A 21,235-nucleotide genomic window follows, 5' to 3' on the forward strand; every position below is an offset into this window, starting at 1 on the left:
AATAACAAGGCAAAGCATGAAAGATGTATGCATAAGAAATATAACATGCTAAGCATGCTTATAACTTACAGTCACTATCTTTACTGAAAAATTGCCATGGACGTTCTTAAGAATGGTCTACCAATAATGAGGCTCTTTAATTTGTCTTAAAATTTCCCATGGTTAATATCCCTTTATAAGCAAGTACTTTTTATTGCATTCACAAATAGTAATTAATCAAGAGCTTATAGACACAACTATTGGCTCCTATTTTTAGTCACTTCTTGGGCCTGAAGAGAAATACTTCATTTCCGGAGAAGGATACAATATTTCAGCAACTATTCATTATCCAAATAGAAGCTCTGGGGTCTGCCTTCAATCCTTTTCAGGCAGCACAGACAGGAGGGAGGTCAGAGCTCAGAATCCTGACTCCAGATTAACAAACTTCCAGGAATAAAGAGGAAAAAAATCATGAATTCATTACAGACCAGGAAAAGCAGGCAGTTAACAGGTGAATTAGAAAGAAAATTTCTTAAAAATCTTTAAGAATATGGAAGGAAAGGAGCAGTTAATCTGAAATACAAAATTGAAAGACACGGCAGATGCATGATTCTTCTCTTCCAGATAAGATTCCTTCTGGAATTCAAAAGCATCTACAGGAGCCAGACAATTGGCTGCTGGTTTCAGTACATAAACACTGCTGATGGACACAGTGAAGATGTTTATTACAGCTGTTAGTGCAGTGTCAGGGTGGAAGAGCAATGGGGAACCCAACTTCACCATGCTCTGTCGGTCTGCCTGGGAATAGAGAATGGAAAATGAAGAAAGCAGAACAAGGGGATTTTTCATAAACCAACTCATCATGGACACTGACATTTATGGTAATAAAACCAATGATTGCTTGCATTTTAAGTAGCTATGTATCCCATACCATGTATTTTTGTATACTTTTTTATTAATTTGAGTAAATGTTAAATATTTGCTTCAAATTCCAGGTAGATAGAACTTGAGGGATCTACTGTGTTCATAATCCTGATTTTTTTAAATTAAACCCTAAAAAATGTTATGTCACTGTTCTTGAGTTACTAAGTCATGCAGAAATATGGGTAAGAAAGTACAGTTACTCCCCCAGAACAGTATGAAGGAAGGACAGGGACATGAGATCAGGACAAAGTTGTGGCTTATGAAGCCAGCCTTTTGTGGATACCTGGAGAGCCTGTGTTTTGTATATAGGCATTCTAACCATAAAACATCTTTAGCCGTCTGTGGCATAAAATAATCCTCAGGCTTTAGTCAACTCATGCTTAACAACAATCATTCTTCATCACATAGGAATAAAAATACATACTTAATGCTAGACACAGAGGTGAGTTCAAACAGCTTTTGCACCAAATCAAGCTATGGTTGTTCACAATATTGACTTCCCTTCTGGCTCCAGCTTTGAACCCTCTCGAGGTTCCACTCCTTTAACCAAAGAAGAAGTAATTTCTGAGATGCATGTACTTATTATCTACATCATCACATGTATTACATAGGTTGCATGTCTATAAACATAATATCCATTTCACTTGGCAAGTTGAACAGGTTCTACTTGGGTTATTATATTTTTCCACAATGATCATTAAAGGCAATATTTGAGTCTGTATTTAAGAAAGTGTCACTGGAAAAGGACACTAAAAAATAATTATTTCCCATTGTAGTATTCTTCAGAAAAAGAAGCAAAGAAGAAAAAAACTTCTGTGTATTTCCTGTGTGAGGAAGCCTGTTAAAAGGCCCAGGGGAGAGAAGGCTAAGCATGGATTTCTCTGTGGCAGCAACAGGACAAGCTCACAAAGGCCCTGCAGCTGTGCAGGGCCTGTGGAGCTGGCTCCTGTCAGAGGCATGATTAGTGCAGCCCCCTAGTACAACTGTGCACTGAGAGTGACCAATTTAAAAACAAGGAGTGAACCAGTTAATTACATTGTCAGCCATAAATCTAGCAGTGGGCCAAGGGGCAGCTAGTCCTCTGATGCATTCAGGCAGCCATCTGTCTGTCTTCCCTCGCTGGTTGGGACAAACGGCCTACCAGACAAGAGTAGACAGGAATTGCCTCTCCTCTAGTGGCTGTCTTCATTGGGTTTCACCCACTTCAGAGGGACTTCAGGTATGAATTGAAGACTCAGAAACAGCCTTGTCTTATAAATATAAGGAAGGAAATTGGCTGCCCTGCTCTTCCACTTTCTGTTTTGCCTTGAATTTGGTTTGCTCCTCTTTCTACTTTAAACATTGAATAAATTTTTAAAGTAATTTTTAAATTGAAAAAAGTGTGTGTGGTGTATGTGAATGTGCTTCCTGTGTGTGAGTGTGTGCCTACATACAGAGGCCAGAACAATATGCTGAATGTCTCCCTCCGTTGCCCTCTGTCCTCTGTCTTATTCTTTGAAATAGAGCCTCTCACTGAAAAGGAAGCTTGCCACTTCACTAGGCTGGATGGCCAGTGGTCCCTCAAGATCTGCTTGTCTCCACCTCCTTATTCTGAGGTTACAGGCACACACAGCCTTGCCCAGGTTTTAATGTCAGAGCTGTACATTTGAACTCAGGTCTTTATGCTTGCAGAGCAAGCACGTTTACCCATTGAGCCATCTCTCAAACTCTTGAAGTAATTTTTTGAAAATAATATCATCAAAGGACCCCTCTCAAAAGAAGATTTATATAAAACTTCTCTGCTTAAAGAACAGTGGTGGGTGTTACTTTATGCTATCGATTAACCTCTGATCTATTATTCCTTTAGCCAAAGGTGGTGAATTGCTGTTTTGGTACAGATGCCTTACTTTATTAGATTTGGGGAATTTGGGGAAGAAGACCTCTCTATCCATGTCAGCAAGGGACAACATTTAGAATCAAATGGACCTTTCTCCTCATACATATAGACTGTAGGATTCAAACACCTGAAGGTCTTGAGCAAACATCATTCTAAGGCCTCTTCAATTTCTTTTTTCCTTGGTCTTGTCTCCTTATTAAAACTATTGCTTTATTTTTTCATTGTTTTTAATCCAGATTTGGATTTGTCATTTCCATTTCAATCTAAATACATGAAGCTCCATTTCTTTCAGTTGCTACTTAAACTTGCTTGCTTTCAAAAGCAGATCACATAGATGTTCTACTCTCATATCTTGCTGGAACTTTTGTAATGAGCTACAGCCATTTTCCTAAATGGACAGGAACAAGGAGACCAGGAAAAAAAGAATAGGGATTTCAATAAATTCTCCTTACTGCCTTGTTCCATTTTTTTTTTGCCTTAAATAGGCTTCATGATAACTTGACATTTTAAAATAGATTATTACTCTGACGAGAGAGAGAACACATTGACATGTGATTTCAAATACAATGTAGATCTGGGGTAGAAAGTGAGTTTTGATGATATTATAGTAACTATTGTCCTTCCACATTCTCTTCTTGTAAAAAAGAAAAATAATTGTCCTTGTTTGTTTCCTCATTGCTGTGACAAAACACTCTGACCAATACCAACTTGGGGAGGAAAGGGTTTACTCAGCTTACATCTCCCAGGTCATAGTTCATCAGTGAGCCCAAGGTAGGAACTCAGGGCAGGAACCTGGAGGCAGGAGCTGGAGCACAGGCCATGGAGGAACACTGCTTACTGACTTGCTCCCCTGGCCCCTGCTCAACCTGCTTTCTTATGCAACACAGGCCCACCTGCCAGGGGGTGGCACCACCCACAGTAGGCTGGGACCACCCACATCATTCAAAAATCAAGAAGATGCCCCCACAGACATGGCCATAGGCCAGTCCAATAGAGGAAATCCCCCAATTGAGGCTCCCTCAAGCTAGGTGTGTCAAGTTGACACTAAAGCTATCCAGCACAATTGACCCCTTGTCAACTTGACACACAAACATCACTATTAAACCATAAACTTTCCAATTTTTGTCCCCAAGATATGATGTTGATATCACAACATAAGACAGTACAACCTTAAAAACCCCACAGTCCTTAAAAATCCAAACACATAAAAGTTCATAGTCTCGTTTAAAAAGTCTCTTAACTGTGGGTGGGCTTCTGTAAAATCCCAAACAAGTACTGTCTTATTTCAAGGGGAAGAATCAGGCACATCTAAAGCAAAACCAAAGTCCAGCAAAGTAGCTCAAGGCTGAATATCTGGGATTCACTCACAATCTTCTGGACTCCAAAGGGTTCTGGCAGCTCCATGTCTCTGACTCTGCCATCCACAGCACACTCAGCTCATCTCGCAGACCCAGGCCAGCTCCATTCCAACACCTGCTGCTGTCCTTGGTGGTCGTCAAATGGTCCCGGCATCTCCAAAAAGCTGGGGTTGCCACTGAAACTGAGGACACCTTCACCAATAGTCTCTTCTTGCCTCTTGGGGTGCAAAGCCTCAGATTCTTTCCATGACCCCTTCAATCCTGGGGTCTTTGCTGGAACTGAAGCAGCACTTTTACCTATGGCCTTTCCTGGCCTCTGTGTGCCAAGTCTCAGCTGCTCTCTGTGACCCCTTCATGCTTTAAACACCAGAACCATGCAGGAGACCCTTACACATTACCAAGTCCTGCTTCCAGCTAGAGATGGAGCTTCAGGTCCCCTCTGTGTGCTGACCCTGAGGAAATACCTCCCAGAAGACTCCACAACATTGATTCTGGTCTCTTGTTACTTACAGCTGATTTTTCAGCCCCAGCTAACCAGCATCAGTTGTCCCAGTAAAGCAAAGGTTTTGCTTCAGGTACTGGTCTCTTCTTAATCCCAGCTGATTCTTCAGCCCCAGCAGATCAGAACCAGATTCTCAATCCAAAAATCTCACATGAACAGCCCTGATAGTCTCTGCTTCCCTTTGAAGCTTCACAAGCCAGGCCTCCATCGTCTACAACTCTTTCAGCAAAACTGTTCCAAGCTCCACTGCAACAAACTCTGAGCACGAAATGGCCCCTCCAGTCCAAAGTTCCAAACACCTCCACAGTCCCCCCCAAAACACCAAGATCAGGTCTGTCACAGCATATCCCACTTTCTGGTACCAATTTCTGTCCTGGTTTGTTTCTTCATTGCTGTGACAAAATACTCTGACCAATACCAACTTGGGGAGGAAAGGGTTTACTCACCTTACATCTCCCAGGTTGCAGTTCATCAGGGAGCCCAAGATAGGAACTCGGGGCAGGAACCTGGAGGCAGGAGCTGGAGCACAGGCCATGGAGGAACACTGCTTACTCTTGTTCCCCTGGCTCCTGCTCAGTCTGCTTTCTTATGCAACACAGGCCTACCTGCCCAGGAGTGGCACCGCCCACAGTGGGCTGGGCCCTCCCACCATCACTCATCAAGAAGATGCCCCTCAGACATGGCCACAGGACAGTCCAATAGAGGCAATCTTCCAATTGAGGCTCCCTCAACCTAGGTGTGTCAAGTTGACACTAAAGCATCGAGCACAGTAATCTTTTCATTTCTCCTTCTTCTCCCTTTCCCTTGTTCTCTCCTTTCTTTGATCTTTCACTTTATCCTGTATCTTAGTATGTTTCTGACTGTGCTAGGTGCTGCTGAGATGTGACCAGCAGTCTATGCCTTTGAGAAGTTGACACATGAAGAGCAATTTTGATTCCAGGTATGAGTGTCCTTGGTTATGAATTTATTAGATCGCTTTCCATAGCCTAGACACAGGGACTATAAGAATGTTTTACTAGGGCCAGTGCTATCAAAGAAATTTGAAAGTTGAGTAAACATCAGCTAGGTAAACTGAGATAATGTTGTTTGAGGGCTTCAGAAAAATAAAAAACAAGGCAATAGAGTGAAGAGAGAACATAATTTCCAGATCGAGTTTTCTGCTATACTCTCCTCCAGCATGAAAATCTCTGTGGGTTCTAAGTTACACCATGAACACATCGTGTATGTGTTTTTTTTAATGTAAATGATGTGAAAAATTATACTTGTTTAGATAAGTATAGGATGGTCTAAGAATTTTGTTTGGAAATTTCTTAAGAAAATAAACAAAATACAGACAATATAACAAAAGCTATTGCTTACTGGGTTATGATGTGCTAATTAGAGGGCTAAGTGATTTTTTTAAGAGATATGCTGTCTGGTCATTTTAGCCTTTGATGAGTGAGTGGGAATAAAGCGTAAGACCCACTGAAGCAGAGCCTTGTATGAATTTTCTAAAAATCAGAATGTGTGCATAGTGTATTCAAATGTAATGAAGATATTCCTCTGTTTGGGTACAGAGGCTACAAGTCATGGAACATATGGAAAAATTTATTGAGGCTAATGTATAGATTGTTTGTTGGTTGGCAGGGAAATTGTGGCTCATTTTTGTAATCAGTAGAGAGCAATTGAAATTTTTAGAGGATGGTTACAATATTTTTTTCTGCAATATTAAATGTTAATTAGACACAGGTCTACCCTTAGGAACTTAGGATCTCATAGGACAGATATACTTAATTAGTCAGAATATGCAATGCACAGAGGAACCTAAAACATAATTGAATTCTGTAGTGGGAATTATTTCTAATTGTCGGAAGCATTAGGAAAGAAGAAAAAAATGAGCTAGGCCCTGCGAAATTACCATATACTATATAGTATATGGTAAAGGCTGGGGAAGTGGCTCAGTGGGTAAAGTGCTTCCATGCAAGTGTGAAGACCTGGGTTTTGGATTCCAAGAATCTATGGAAAGCCAGGTATAATAGTACATTCTCCTATGACATGTTAGAAAGAAAAGACAGGAGAATCTGCAGAAATTCACGGCCAGTTATCCTTGCACGCACAGTGGCAAATGTGAGACCCTGTCTCAACAAAGGTGGACGGCAAGTATCCACACCTGAGGGTATCCTCTGATCTCCATATGCAAACCTGGTACATGTACTTCTCACTCACAGACATAAATATGCATACACACACACACACACACACACACACACACATACAGATTCTTTTAAAAAGAGATAAGGGAGAATGTATTTAGAAGTGGGTAAGTTTAGTTTAATGATATATAAAGCATTCGGGTGAAATAGTATTAAAAATAAGATCATAAGAGCTTTGGATGCTATAAAATGCTGGACTGAGGAATGACATTAGTTGAAGGAAAGACAGTCAATATCAAAGCAGCACATTTTTTAGAAATATTTGAGCAATATTTTAGATGGATTGATTTAAAAGACTTCTGTTGGGATTCTCTCAAAATGCCTAAGAGAATATAAATAAAGACTTAAACTTGGATAAAAATGATGAAATTAGAGAGGACAATAATGGAAATATTAGAAATGTGGATTCAAAATTACCTAGTGGTTGGATTCAAATCTGGGGCAAGAGAGCAGTAAGTGTGGTGCCATTGACAGAGCAGTTGTGATTTAATCCAGCAATTTCCATTTTGTCTTTTTGTTGGATTTCACATGTAAATGAAATAGTCATATTGTGATATTTGGCAGAGGGCTAGAAATACAGGGCAAAAATTCAGAAAGCAGTCATATCTTAATACATACATTTTACTACTTCTGGAGCTGTTGATTGGGGGTATCCAGGAGATCCTCCAAAACAATACAGGCTATTACCTTGGTTGCCCACCAGAACTTGATGGTAAGATCCTATTGCTGAAGACACCACACACTTTCTTCACAGGAAAAGAAAAAAATCAAGCTGGTATGAACCAGGAAGCTTTCTTCCTGCTGGCTAGCTTTCATAGTCCTGGAAGGTTCTATGCAGGTTGCTGGGGGAGAAAAGTCATCAACAGTCTTACCCAGCTATGAACCATACCAGCTATACTAATTACCAACCTGGCATATATCCATGGGTTCAATGGCATGAATGAATCATATGGGTATAACTAACAACATTCTGATTGGATTTAAGGCCCATATGAAACTCATGTCTTATACTATAAATCTGGCCAAGAATCTATGGTAGGGGACTCATAAGCCTCAGGAGTAAACCTACCACTATTATTTTACTAAAGCAACAATATCAAGCTGCCTTCTAAATAGTTACCCTTATACCCATAGACTAGCAAAATTTCAGATAATTTCTTTGTGCAGTGTATAGCCATTAATGCAGAAACTCACAACTGTTTAAAGTGAAGAGAATATGTCTCTGTGTGTGCTCAGTCCTAAGCTCAAGGAACACCATGGAAGAGAGGGGTAGGAAGATTATAACAGCAAGATGTAGGAGAGGACTGGAATAAAGCAGTGTCCTCTAGACATGACAGGAATACTACACTCATGAAATGACAGCACCTGTGGTTGTTTACACAAGACCTACTGAAGATCAAGGCAGTCAAAATTCTAGTATGGATAAGGAAAGGGCTCACAAGCCCCACCCCTCTGATAATTGATGGTTGGGTGAAGGAGAGTCAGTTTTCTTTAAGGGTATGAGTCCTAGTAGTTTTCTTATGCTCCAGTGGATGGCCCTATACTCATGAGTTTGGGTAGCACAAATTGGACTCAGTTGGGTTATAAGAAAATAAAGAGGTCATGAAGTTTATGGAGGAGGTGGATCTGGGAGGAGTTGGGGGAGGTGGAAGTGAATATAGTCAAATTACATTGTATGAAATTCTCAAATAATTAAAAATACTTGAGTATCAACTAGTCAACGTTGAATCAAGTAGACTTTGGCAAGGACGATGATGTGAGGAGAAGCAGAGAAATGAATTTAAGGACAGAGGTGGAGAATGAGAATCTTGAGAATAAAATAAGGTCAGAGACAAAAGGGAAGAAATTCAAAGAGAGCTAGAAGAGGTTTTGACATGGACTTAGAAGGAGGACACTGGCTCTGAGAGAATCCCAAAGACAGCTCCTACGGGGCAGGAGAACTCACATTTGGGTATTTGTAGGATAAACTCAGTTTGGCCAGAGAGTGGGGTGATCACAGAGTGAGGCACAGCAGCATCAGATAGACAATCTACAGACGGACACAGGTGAGGAAGAGGGTGATGAGGAAAGCTGAGCTAATCAGAAAAGGCCACAGTGACCTGAGCTCGAGACCTAAAGGAAGAATGAGAGTATTTCCTGTATTTTAAGGATCAATAGATTGAAACATCCACCCACCAGAATTCACTATATTCCTATAGAACCTACGCAGGTATTTAGCCTTAGAGTCATCCCTAGATCCGTGGCTTACACCCTGAATCAGCAATACCTATTATTTTAATGCCTCTGATGTTCTGTATTTTCTTTTCACTAATAAATGCTTTTACTCAGCTTTTATTATCTAAGAGACTATTTTATGTCAATATGATAAATATCATTTCACAATTTTTTTGTTAGTTCACCAAAGTCATTCATTTCTGTTACACTGAATGGCCTTGTTTTTGTGTGTGTGTGTGTGTGTGTGTGTGTGTGTGTATGTAAACTGTACTTATTGATGGTTCAGCTTTAATTTGGAGAAGAAGGCTCAGAGTCCTCACCAGTCTCTCTGTGATGCAGACTTGAGAACTGCCTCAGCATGGTATAAAGCGAACTGGCTTCAGCAATGGAAAGGCATGCACTCCATGATGGGGGTCCTGTCATTCAGTCAAAGCTCATTTAGCATCTCTCGCTATAGTATGTACCACTGGGAATTTTACGACTTTGGAAAAACCTATTCTTTCCTCCCAAAGATCTTTGAAGGGCTCTAAAACTATTTTCAAAAATTTCAAAAATAGGTATAGTTTTGCCAAGCTACATGGGCTATGGTTCTTTCAATAAAATATTTAACATTATAGAAGATTTTAATGAATTAATTAAGTATATGAGTGCTTTGCCTGCATGTATATAAGTGTACCCATGTCATACAATGCCTGTGGAGGTCAATAGAAGACATCAGATTTTCTGGAATTGGCGTTATAGATGGTTGTTAGCTGACATGTGGGTGCTGGACTCAAACCCAGGCCTTCTGTAAGAGCATTCAGTGCTCTTAACCATTGAGCCACCTCTCCAGCTCCTACATTATGGAAAATTTTAGATGTTATTAAGAAGACAAAAGCTTAACAGTTCATATTCTTGGCTGTCCCAGAAGATGTATTGCTGGATTGGGTCAGTTTACTTTGTCTAGTTTTCTTGTGTGTATGGCCCGATGCTCTGTTAGAATGAGGCAAGATGATAGGCCTGTTGTACTTTCTTCCTGGTAGGCATGTTTTCCAAGAGCTGTTTCTATCAATCTCTGACTCATCTCTTTTTCTCTGTGACATAGACCCTTTCACCAAACCAAAGTTAAACGTGGCAGAAGTGTTATATACTGCCCAGCATCCCTGTGGATGAAGACATGATGCTGTGGGTGCCTCTCTGCATGTCTGTTTTTCTTGTTTTCTTAATAACTTACCATTGTGGCATATTCCACAATGGTGGAATACTCACCCTTTGATCTATGCAGATCTCTTCATTCTTTGGAGTACTGTGGCAATGTCGAAGTAGTAAGTATTGTGTGCTGGGAAGAGGTCAGAATTGATAAATGGGACCTGGGTTGTGGCTTCTGGTTTTGACTTTTGGCTACAATTTGGTGTTCTGAGTCTTAGCTGTTCCTGTGCTAGATGAAAGCTTAAGCTGGATAGTCTCTAGTGACCAAAGGCAGACCAAGTCTGGGAATACTCAGGTTCCAAGTGTCTTGGCACTCTTTCAAAGGGAAAACCTTGGGTTGTTCCCCATGTATTTGTATAGCTGGAGTAGTGAAGACCAACTGGTACTCTATTTCTTATGAGCTCTGCTTTGTTTCGGCATCTTTGTGGATTAATGCTTAAAAGCATACCCATTACTGTAGTGGTGACAAAGTCCCTTTGATTCGCTATTGTCTACTTTCAGCAAATGTAACAGGTCTTCCCCTTCCTGCCTGTGTTCTCTTGTCTAAAATATCCATTTTTCTGTCCCTCTCTGTGTCCAAGTGTTCCAACGTTATTCTCCTGTGGATAGATTGTTTCTGACATCTCCAGATAGAACCAGATCTTCTCTACTCCATGCTCTCACGTCTCTTCCCTCTTTGCAAGATTCATTTTATTGCTATAACTTATTTACTTATACAGATATTTTTGATAATAATAATGTTTGGTATTTGGCAATGCTTATAAACTATGAACCCACATAGGGTTAAAACTCTGCATTATGGAGGTGGCTAGAGAAATGGCTGAGCAGTTAAAACACTTGCAGCTCTTGTAGAAGACCAGAGTACCTACATGCCATCTCACAACCATTTGTAGCTTCATTTCTAAGGAATTCAACACCCTCTTCCAGAAGTCACAATATATGAATATGATATATATATATATATATATATATATATTGGGGCTGGAGATGTGGCCCGGCCATTAAGAGTACTTACTGCTCTTGCAGAAGACCCAGGTTTGATTTCTAGTACCCACGAAGTAGTTTTCAACTGCCTGTACGTCTATTTCTAGGTGATCAGACATCCCCTCCTGAACTCTGGAGCCTCCTGCATGCACATGGTATACATACACTCATACAGGCACACACATACACAAAGAAAGAAAGAAAGAAAGAAAGAAAGAAAGAAAGAAAGAAATCATTTTAAAAAAAATCTCTGCACTTGTTTTCTTGATACTTAACTCTAATTTTCGCGTTGGCCTTACTCAGCTGGTGTGAGAATAATGCTTCTTTGCATCAAAAACCATCCTGAACCTCAATGCCTGTCGCCATCAGTTTGTATTTTTTAACGGATTTTTGTGTATTTCACAAGTTAATCATCTTTATACCCCCTTCTCCATCTGCAATGCACCCTCCCATAGCTCCCCCACTGGATTTCATGCATTCCGTCATTTATATTAAGGCCTATCCTATTGAGCCAATTTAGTGTCCCCTGATGTCCCTCAGCGCAAGTTCATCTACTAATCAGCTTATCTAGAGTCACTCTCTTAAAGATCAGTTCTTCCTCAGGCAGTAGTAATCAACTGCCCAATACTTCTTTGGCTAAGGCTGGGGCCTGCTGAAGCCATCCTGAACCTCAGTGTCTGTAAAAATCAGCTTGTATTTTTTTTCATTCACACATCTGTACATCTTATTGGAATACCTGGCTTGAGTCTTCAGATCTGTTTGTTGGCTGGAGCATCTTTACCAGGCTGAGGCCCACTGGTTGGTGGGAGAGTGGGTGCTTTTGTAATAACAATGACAGAAAATCAAGTGTAGTTCAAGCCCCTCTTTACATCAGAAGCACCATATCCCATTATCCAGAGCAAAACACGTAGACAGATCTGAAGATAAGAGGTACAAAAAGTAGGCTGTTCCCATCATGAAGCCGTAAAAAGAACAGGGCTGTATAGTATAGTGAAGATTAAGACTACAAATTCACCTGCCACAGCATTGGCAGTTGAACTTTGTTGAGTGAATTCATCATCATGAATAAGCTTCCTATCTACAAGTGACTCAGCAATGGTCTGGCTTACTCTATCAGTAAGAAAGATTGGAACAAAGTGCTCATCTGAGATGTGAGTTGTACTGCTTTTACTGAGTAACAAAATAGAAGTCAACTGATGTGGGCCAGTCATGCACATGCAGAGATAGTAAGGAATGTGGGAAGACTTTTGTGTCTATTATGATTCATTCCTTAATCTGTACCTAAGCCTGGGCATAAAATCAGTTCTTCTCATGTCCTGACTGCAATTACCTATTAGGAAGAAAAGGAAAGAAGAGATAATTCCTGTTACCTCTATAAATCCCTGACACGAGGGTGGGAAGTGATTCCTTCCTGTTTTCTCTAAGCTTTGTAGCTTCCTGAGAGTCTCTTCCCAACCCAAATTCTCACTGGGATTATATAACAAGAAATAATTCTTCTATTTGTTTAAGAAAAGCCCAACATATAAGTCTCAAGCAAATCCATGATTCCCTTCTTCTAAAATGGAGAAAAGATATCAGGACAGTCAATAAACTGTGAGCTGAGCTAGGGGACAACCTCAGCCATGGAAACAAGCTTCTTACCTCTGAATGGCCTTGGAGAACAGAGTATTGTACTTTCAAAGTAAAATGTACTCTGGAGACACTTGAGAATTCAGGAGGAGTCCCTCACATGGGAGCAGACCAGAATATCACCCACCAGAGGAATCTCCATCCAAGGCAGAATTATGCAGTTAGTGAAGAACTAAAGAACGCTTCTGAATTCTGAAAAGAATTCCTAAGCATTCTGAGGAGCCAGGGCCAGGAATCAGGTGACAGAACAGCAGCTTCAACCAGATGCAGAGGAGGGTCACCTAGGAAAGAGCACTGCTGTCATCTAAGTCTGCTCTCTCAAATCCAGGTATTGAAACTTAGTCACCAAAGTAAAAGTATTAAACAGTAAGGACATCAAAAGTAGGAAAAAAATCCTTTATAAAATGGCTGAAGAAGTGAGTTTGCTCTCCACCACAAGGATGCAGCACCTTGTCTCACGGTCAAGGTCTCAGCACCTTGGTCGTACATTTACAACCTTCCAAAACTGTATGTACTTTTCTATTCTTTATAAAATACATAATACCTACTATTTTGTTATGGCAGCAGAAATGGACAAGAATAACACTTTTTCAGAGAATAAAAGGTGGTTGGAAGGTTTGGAGAATAGAAAGAGTAGGGCCCTCAGATCTATAGTCCTGGGAATCCAGCCAGTGAATGAATGTAGGTGGTTTAGGTAAAAGAGATGAGACAGGATGAGGCAGGCCACTGCTTGACCCATGCCAGTCTGAGCAATGGGAGACAAGGTGGTGATTTTTCTTCTCTGTGTATAGTTTTTGTGTGAATGTGCAGTGGTATCCTGGTAAGTCATGAACCAAGTTGGGAATGCAGAATCACAGGAGAGAGGGAAAGTAGAAAACTTTTCTTCCTCTCTACTCACCTTCTGTCTTTACATTTTGCTATTTTTTTTTTTTTTGTCTTTTTGAGACAGGGTCTCCCTGTAGCCCTAGCTGGCCTGGATTTGCTATGGAGACCAGGCTGGCCTTGAACTCACAGAGATCCTCCTGCCTCTGCCTCCCGAGTGCTGGTATTAAAGGCATGCACCACCACGCCCAGCACATTTTGCTATTTTTAAAAAATAGCGATAAGATGATTTTATTTTCCTATAGGAGTTTGTGAAAAATGATTTATGAATTATTGCATAGCATTGAGAAAGGGTATTTAATAACATTCTAAACTAGTCCAGGCATGGTAAACATGCTGAGCATCATGAGGAATTTAAGTTTTCAAAGTCCTAATGAGACTGTGAAAAGACTGATACTTCTTCTTTATTTGACCACTCAGTTGCTATGTGCATGAATAGATAAAGTAATGATTCCAGAAAGAATAGAAACTCTAAATTCTACTTGTGTACGGTTTTCTATACTCTTAACCTGAACATCTCTCTCAGGCTCAGTGTTTAAGTATTTACTTATTGGAGGCAGGGGCAAAGCTTTCCAAATAGACTTAGGTATTACATCTACTTATCTTTAACTGTTTTTTTTTTTCTGTTTTGTTTTGTGTTTGATTTTTGTTTTTGTTTGCTTTTTTGTTTTTTTGGCAGGGTCTTCCCATTCCCAGCCCACCTAGATGTCACTATTTGGACCTGGCTGGCCTTGAATCCACCCACCTCTGCCTCCTGAGAGCTTGGATTAAAGGCTTGGGCCACTGTGCCCAACCCAGTTTATCTTTAACTGTTCTTGGTTCTTGTTAAATAATTTTTTTTTTTAAAAAAAAAAGACAGAAAGAATGTTCATTGAGGATCCATTTACCAGTCAGTGCACATATTTAGAACTGTCAGCAGACCCAAGTACAAGATCAGACCCTCAGCAGGACATGGTAGACATGTGTTATCTTAGTGCCTGGGAGGCTGAGGTGGGAGAATTGAATGAATGCAAGGCTAACCTGAGCTACATACCAAGTACAGGCTAGTCAGCAAGGCTGTATCTCAAAAAGAAGAAAAGAAACAAACACCTAAAAGCAAAAAGCCAAGCTAAAAAACAAAAAGACAGAGGACACTTGTTTTCACAGAACTTACATAATGGTGAAGACAAAAGGAATATATGTTTGATGAAATAAAAATATAAGAAAGTATGGTGTGGCATCGTGTGTGTGTGTGTGTGTGTGTGTGTGTGTGTGTGCTTATAAGCATATTTCTGGAGATCCTAGCAGACAGCCTGAGTGGGTGGGTTTGGACCTCCATTGGTGTAGTGGATCTGATCTCAGCAGACTTCCAGACAGTGCCGAGTTCTGGCCTCCCTTGGGCCTCACTCTGACAGAGGGCCTGAGAACTCAGGGGACTGCCTGGGAGCCCCAGATCCTGCCTCCACTTGGTTGTGTGCTTCCCCTAATTGTGCCACACCTATCCCCCTTCCTGGGATTTCATGAGGCCCCTCTCAAGGCCCCAGGGTGGAGCTGGCTTTGGTAGGCTAAGGCTGAGATCCCAGCAGACAGCCTTAGAGGGTGGGTTTCAACCACCATTGGTGTAGAAACTCAGATCTCAGCAGACTGCCAGAGTGCCCAGTATTGGCCTCCCTCAGGTCTCCTCTGGCAGAGGGCCTGAAAGCACCTGGATCCTGCCTCCACATAGTGAAGGAAGGCTCAGTGTACCAGACTTTAACCTGAATTGGGCTTCTGTGGGTACTTCTGAATAGCTGATCTGAAGTCATCAGTTCCCTCTAAATTAAACCTGAGAGAACCTGAACCCCGTACCAACCAGCTTTATATAACCAATAAAGAAAGGATCTAGGCACCCAGATAATACAAACAGAAGCATGTTTCAACTTAATTCTCAAATCAGAATCATAAACAACAAAAGAAATTCACATGCCAAAATCACAATGAAAGAATAAAATAGAAAGCCAAAACACTATGTCTCCACCAGACTCCACCAATCCTGTAGAAAAGTTCTACAAGCAGAACCCTCTAGTGATAACCCAGGATACTGAATATAAAGAATAATCATAAACATGATCAAGGAAGTCAAAGAATTTAAAGAACACATGAACAAACTAATCAAAGAACTAAAAGAAGATAGGGATAAACTTCAGAATGAATTCACAAGAGATAAAAGCTGAAGAAAACTCAGGCAGAGATGAAGAAGGAAGTATAAAACTCAATAAGCCAGCTTGAAACAACAGGGGAAAATCTCACTGGTAGAATGAATGAAATGGAAAGCAGAATATCAACACTGGAGGATAAAGTTGAAAAATTGGACCACTCAAGCAAAGATTATGAAGAATTTTTAAAAACACAGGAATGGAATATGCAAGAGATGTGGGACACCATGAAAAAACCAAATCTATGGATCATGGGAATAGAGGAAGGAGAAGAATTTCAGGTTAATGGTGTTGACCAGATCTTAAACAGGATTGTAGAAGAGAATTTCCCAAAATTAAGGAAAGACATCCTCATACAAATACAGGAAGCACATAGAACATCAAATAGGCTCAGAAAAGAAACTCCCAATGACATATCATAGTAAAAACACTAAATGTACAGAACAAAGAGAGAATACTGAAAACAGCAAAAGAAAAAGAAGAAGTCACACACAAAGGAAAGCCCATCAGAATTATAGCTGACTTATCAATGCAAACTATGAAAGTCAGAAGAGCCTGCACCAAGGTATTTCCAGTTCTACATTACAAAAGATGTCAGCCTAGAATACTTTACCCAGCAAAAATATCTATTATAGTTGCAGGGGAAAGAAAAACCTTCCATGACACAAATATCCTGAAAGAATACATGTCCACAAAACCAGCCCTTCAAGGAATACTTGAAAAAATACAGACAGCAGAGAGAGAAACAGCTATACCCAAGGGGCAACAAAAAATAAAAATAAATAAATAAATAAATAAATAAATAAATAAATAAAGGCACAATTGAGGAAACACAAAATTACACAGAGAACACAAACAACAATTGAAATGATGGCAACCAATACACATCTTTCAATAATAACCTTAAATATCAATGGACTGAACTCCCCAGTCAAAAGACACAGGCTAAGTGAATGGATTAAGAAACAAAATACATCTCTTTGCTGTCTGCAAGAAACCCATCTCACCTTCAAGGACAGGCACTACCTTAAGGTAAAAGGGTGGAAAAGAATATTCCAAGCTAATGGTACTAAGAAACCAGCAAGGGTTACAATTCTAATATCTGACAAAATAGACTTCAAAGTAAAACTTATCAGAAGAGATAAGGATGGTCACTTCATTCTGATCAAAGGAACACTTAACCAAGAAGATATTACAGTCTTTAACTACATGCACCAAACTCTGGTGCACCCAAATTCATAAAAACAACACTACAGGACTTTAAAACAAAGACTAACCCTAACTCAGTAATAAGGGACTTCAATACTCCACTGTCTCCATTGGAAAGATCAACTCGACAAAGAATAAACAGAGACATCTGAATTAAATGATACCATACATCAAATGGACCTAACAGACATCTTTTGAATATTCCACCCAAAAACCAAAGAAAACACTTTCTATTCAGCACCCCATGGAACTTTTTCAAAAACTGACCACATACTGGGTCACAAAACAAACCTCAACGAATATGAAAAAACAAATAATTCCATACATTCTATCAGACCACAATGCAATAAAGCTCAAAATCAACACTGGACAAAGCTCTAATCATTACATGAACTCATGATGATTGAACAACACATTCCTAAACAATGAATGGTTCAAAGGAGAAATTAAGAAAGAAACAAACGAATTCCCCCAATTCCCCCCAAAGCCCAACCCCCCCCCCACCCAACCCCTGGGACACATCAAAAGCAATCCTAAGAGGGAAGTATATAGCTCTAAGTGCCTACATTAAAAAATTATAAAGAGCCCAAATAAATGACCTAACACTGCAACTGCAGATACTGGAAAGGCAAGAACAAATGACAGCCAAACCCAGTAGAAGAAAAGAAATAACAAAAATCAGAGCAGAAATTAATGAAGTAGAAACAGAGAAAACAATACAAAGAATCAATGAATCTAAGAGCTGTTTCTTTGAAAAGTGAAACAAGACAGACAGACCCTTAACCCAGTTAACCAAAAGAAAGATGGAGCAAACCCAAATAAAAAAAAAATCAGAGATGGAGGAGAAACATGACAACAGACAACCAAAACATCCAGACCATTATAAGGGAATATTTTAAAAACCTATATGCTACTAAATCTGAAAATCTAAAAGAAATGAATGGATATCTGAAACCATAGGAACCACCAAAATTAAACCAAGAAGAGATCAACAGTTTAAGTAGACCCATAACATATAAGGAAATTGAAATAGTAATACAAAGTCTCCCAACTAATAAAAGCCCAGGCCCAGATGGATTTACAGCAGAATTCTACCAGACATTTGAAGAAGACCTCCAACCAATACTACTTAAATTATTCAAAACAATAGAAACAGAGGGAGACCTTCCAAATTCCTTCTATGAAGCCAACATCACTCTAATACCCAAACTGGGTGAAAACACAATAAAAAGAGAAAACTATAAACCCATATCCTTAATGAACATAGATGCAAAAATTCTCAACAAAATACTTGCAAACATAATTCAGACACACATCAAAAAGATCACTCCCCATGATCAGGTAATTAGGCTTTATCACAGAGATGCAGGGATGGTTCAATATATGCAAGTCAATAAATGCCATTAATCATATAAATGGACTCAAAACAAAAACCACATTGTCATCTCAATAGATGCAGAAAGGGCTTTTGACAAAATTCATGTTTGAACAAAATTTATGTTCAAAGTCCTAGAGGGAACCTGATTGGAAGGAACATACCTCAATATAATTAAAGCTATACACAAAAAAATCCACAGTCAACCTCATGCTAAATGGAGAAAAACTGGAAGCATTCCCATTAAAATCAGGAACCAGACAACTATGTCCACTATCTCCACTCTTTTTCAACATAGTGCTTGAAACTCTTGCTAGAGCAATAAGACAGGAGAAGGAAATTAAAGGAGTACTAATTGGAAAAGAAGAGGTCAAAATATCACTTTTTGTAGACAATATGATACTACACCTAAAAGATCCTGAAAGTTCCAACAGAAAATGCCTAGAACTCATCAACACTTTCAGTATAGTGGCAGGCTATAAAATCAATCTATAAAAATCAGTAGCCTTTCTATATACCAATAACAAATAATTGGAAAAAGAATTCAGGGAAATGCTCCCATTCGCAATTGTTGCAAAATAAAAAATCTTGGAGTAAATCTGACCACAGAAACCAAAGATCTGTACACTGAAAATTTTAAGTCATTGAAGAAAGAGATTGAGGAAGACACCAGGAGATGGAAGAACCTCCCATGCTCATGGACTGGAAGAATTAATACTGTCATTAATATTGTTGAAATGACAATCCTACTAAAAGCAATATATAGATTCAGTACAATCCCAATCAAAATCCCCATGACATACTTCACAGAATTAGAAAAATGCATCCTTAAATTTGTAAGGAAGAAGCAAGAGCTGTTATCCATGGAGTCATCTTTGCCCAAGAATATGATTTTTAGGGGATCACCATACCAGATCTCAGATCATATTACAGAGCTATAGTCATAAAAACAGCATGGTACTGGCACAAAAATAGACATGTAGATCAATGGAGCACAATAGAAGGTCCAAACTCGAGTACATGCAATTTCAACCACCTGATATGTTACAAAGGTGCCAAAAACACACAATGGTGGAAAGACAGCATCTTCAACAAATGGTGCTGGCAAAACTGGATTTCCTGCAGAAGAATGAAACAAGATCCTTATCTTTCACCTTGCACAAAAGTCAACTCCAAATGGATCAAAGACCTTAATGTGAAACTGAAAACCCTGAAACTATTGACAGTAACTTAGAAAATATAGATGTAGGAAAGAATTTCTAAATCAGACAGAATTTGCTCAGGAATTAAGGTCAGGAAACAACAAGTGGGACCTCATTTAACTAAAAAGCTTCTTCTATACAGCAAAAGAAACAATGAAAAAAGTGAAGATAAAATCCACAGAATGGGGAAAAACCTTCACAAGTGACACATCTGAAAGAGTTTTAACATCCAGAATATATAAAGAACTCAAAAAGCAAAGAATCGAGAAACCAAATGACCCAATAAAAGATGTTCTAAAGATCTAACCAGAGAGTTCTCAAAGGAAGAAATAAAGATGGCTAGGAAACATCCCAAAAAATGTTCAACATAATTAGTAATTAGGGAAATGCAAATTAAAACCACTCTAAGGTATCACTCAATCAGACTGGCTAGGATCAAGAGAATGACTGATACCAAATGCTGGTGAGTATGTTGAGAACGGGGAATGCTCATTCACTGCTGGTGGGATTGCAAACTCATGCAACCTCTGTGGAAAAGTGTGGAGAACTCTTTAAAAAACTAAAAATGAGGGGGCTGGAGAGATGGCTCAGCAGTTAAGAGCACTGACTGCTCTTGCAGAGGACCCGGGTTCCAATCCCAGCACCCACATGGTGGCTACAAACTGTTCTTAGCTCCAGTTCCAGGGGAAATCGAAGCCCTCTTCTGACCTCCGCAGCATTGCACAACATGGGTGCACTCACAAAATGAACCTACCATTTGACCCGGTTATACCACTCCTTGGCATATACCCAAAGGATTCATCCTAATGTAGAGACACTTGTACAACCATGTATGTTGCTGCTCTTTTCACAGTAGCTAAGATATGGAAGCAACCCAAGTGCCCCTCAACTGATGAGTGGTTAACAAAAACACGGTATAGTTACACAATAGAGTTCTGTGCAGCAGTAAAAAAAGATGAAATAATGAAATTTTCAGGCAAATGGATGGATCTAGAAACTGTTATATTAAGTGAATAACAGAGACTCAGAAAAAAACAAATGATATGTGTTCCCCCTCATATGTGGATCCTAGCACCAAATCCTTTTAAATTCCAGGTCCTTTTAATAAGGTGATGATATACAGTAGTCCCTTCTGCATGAAATAACTACCATCATCATGACTTCAGCTGAGCCTGATGGCTTTACATAGTCACAATGGGGCTTGTTGTCAGTTGTGCTCAATCATTAAAAGAGGGCCAAGTGGGGGCTGGAGAGATGGCTCAGCGGTTAAGAACACTGGCTCTTGCAGAAGACCTGGGTTTGAATCCCAGCACACACATGTTGGCTAACTACTGTCTGTAACTCCAGTTCCAAGGGATCCAACAGCCTCTTCAGTCCACTGTGGGCTTTGTATGACATGGGTGCGCTTACCTATCCATAGGCAATACACACATACACATTAAAATAATAAATAAAATATTTTTTTTAAAAAAAAGAACATCAAGCAAGGTCATTGGCCGCTCACCACAGCGTCCATCCACTCTCCCAGCCAACTATATATATATATA

Source organism: Nannospalax galili, unplaced genomic scaffold (genome assembly GCF_000622305.1).
Source record: "Nannospalax galili isolate Female #2095 unplaced genomic scaffold, S.galili_v1.0 scaffold41, whole genome shotgun sequence".
Classification (NCBI taxonomy): domain Eukaryota; kingdom Metazoa; phylum Chordata; class Mammalia; order Rodentia; family Spalacidae; genus Nannospalax; species Nannospalax galili.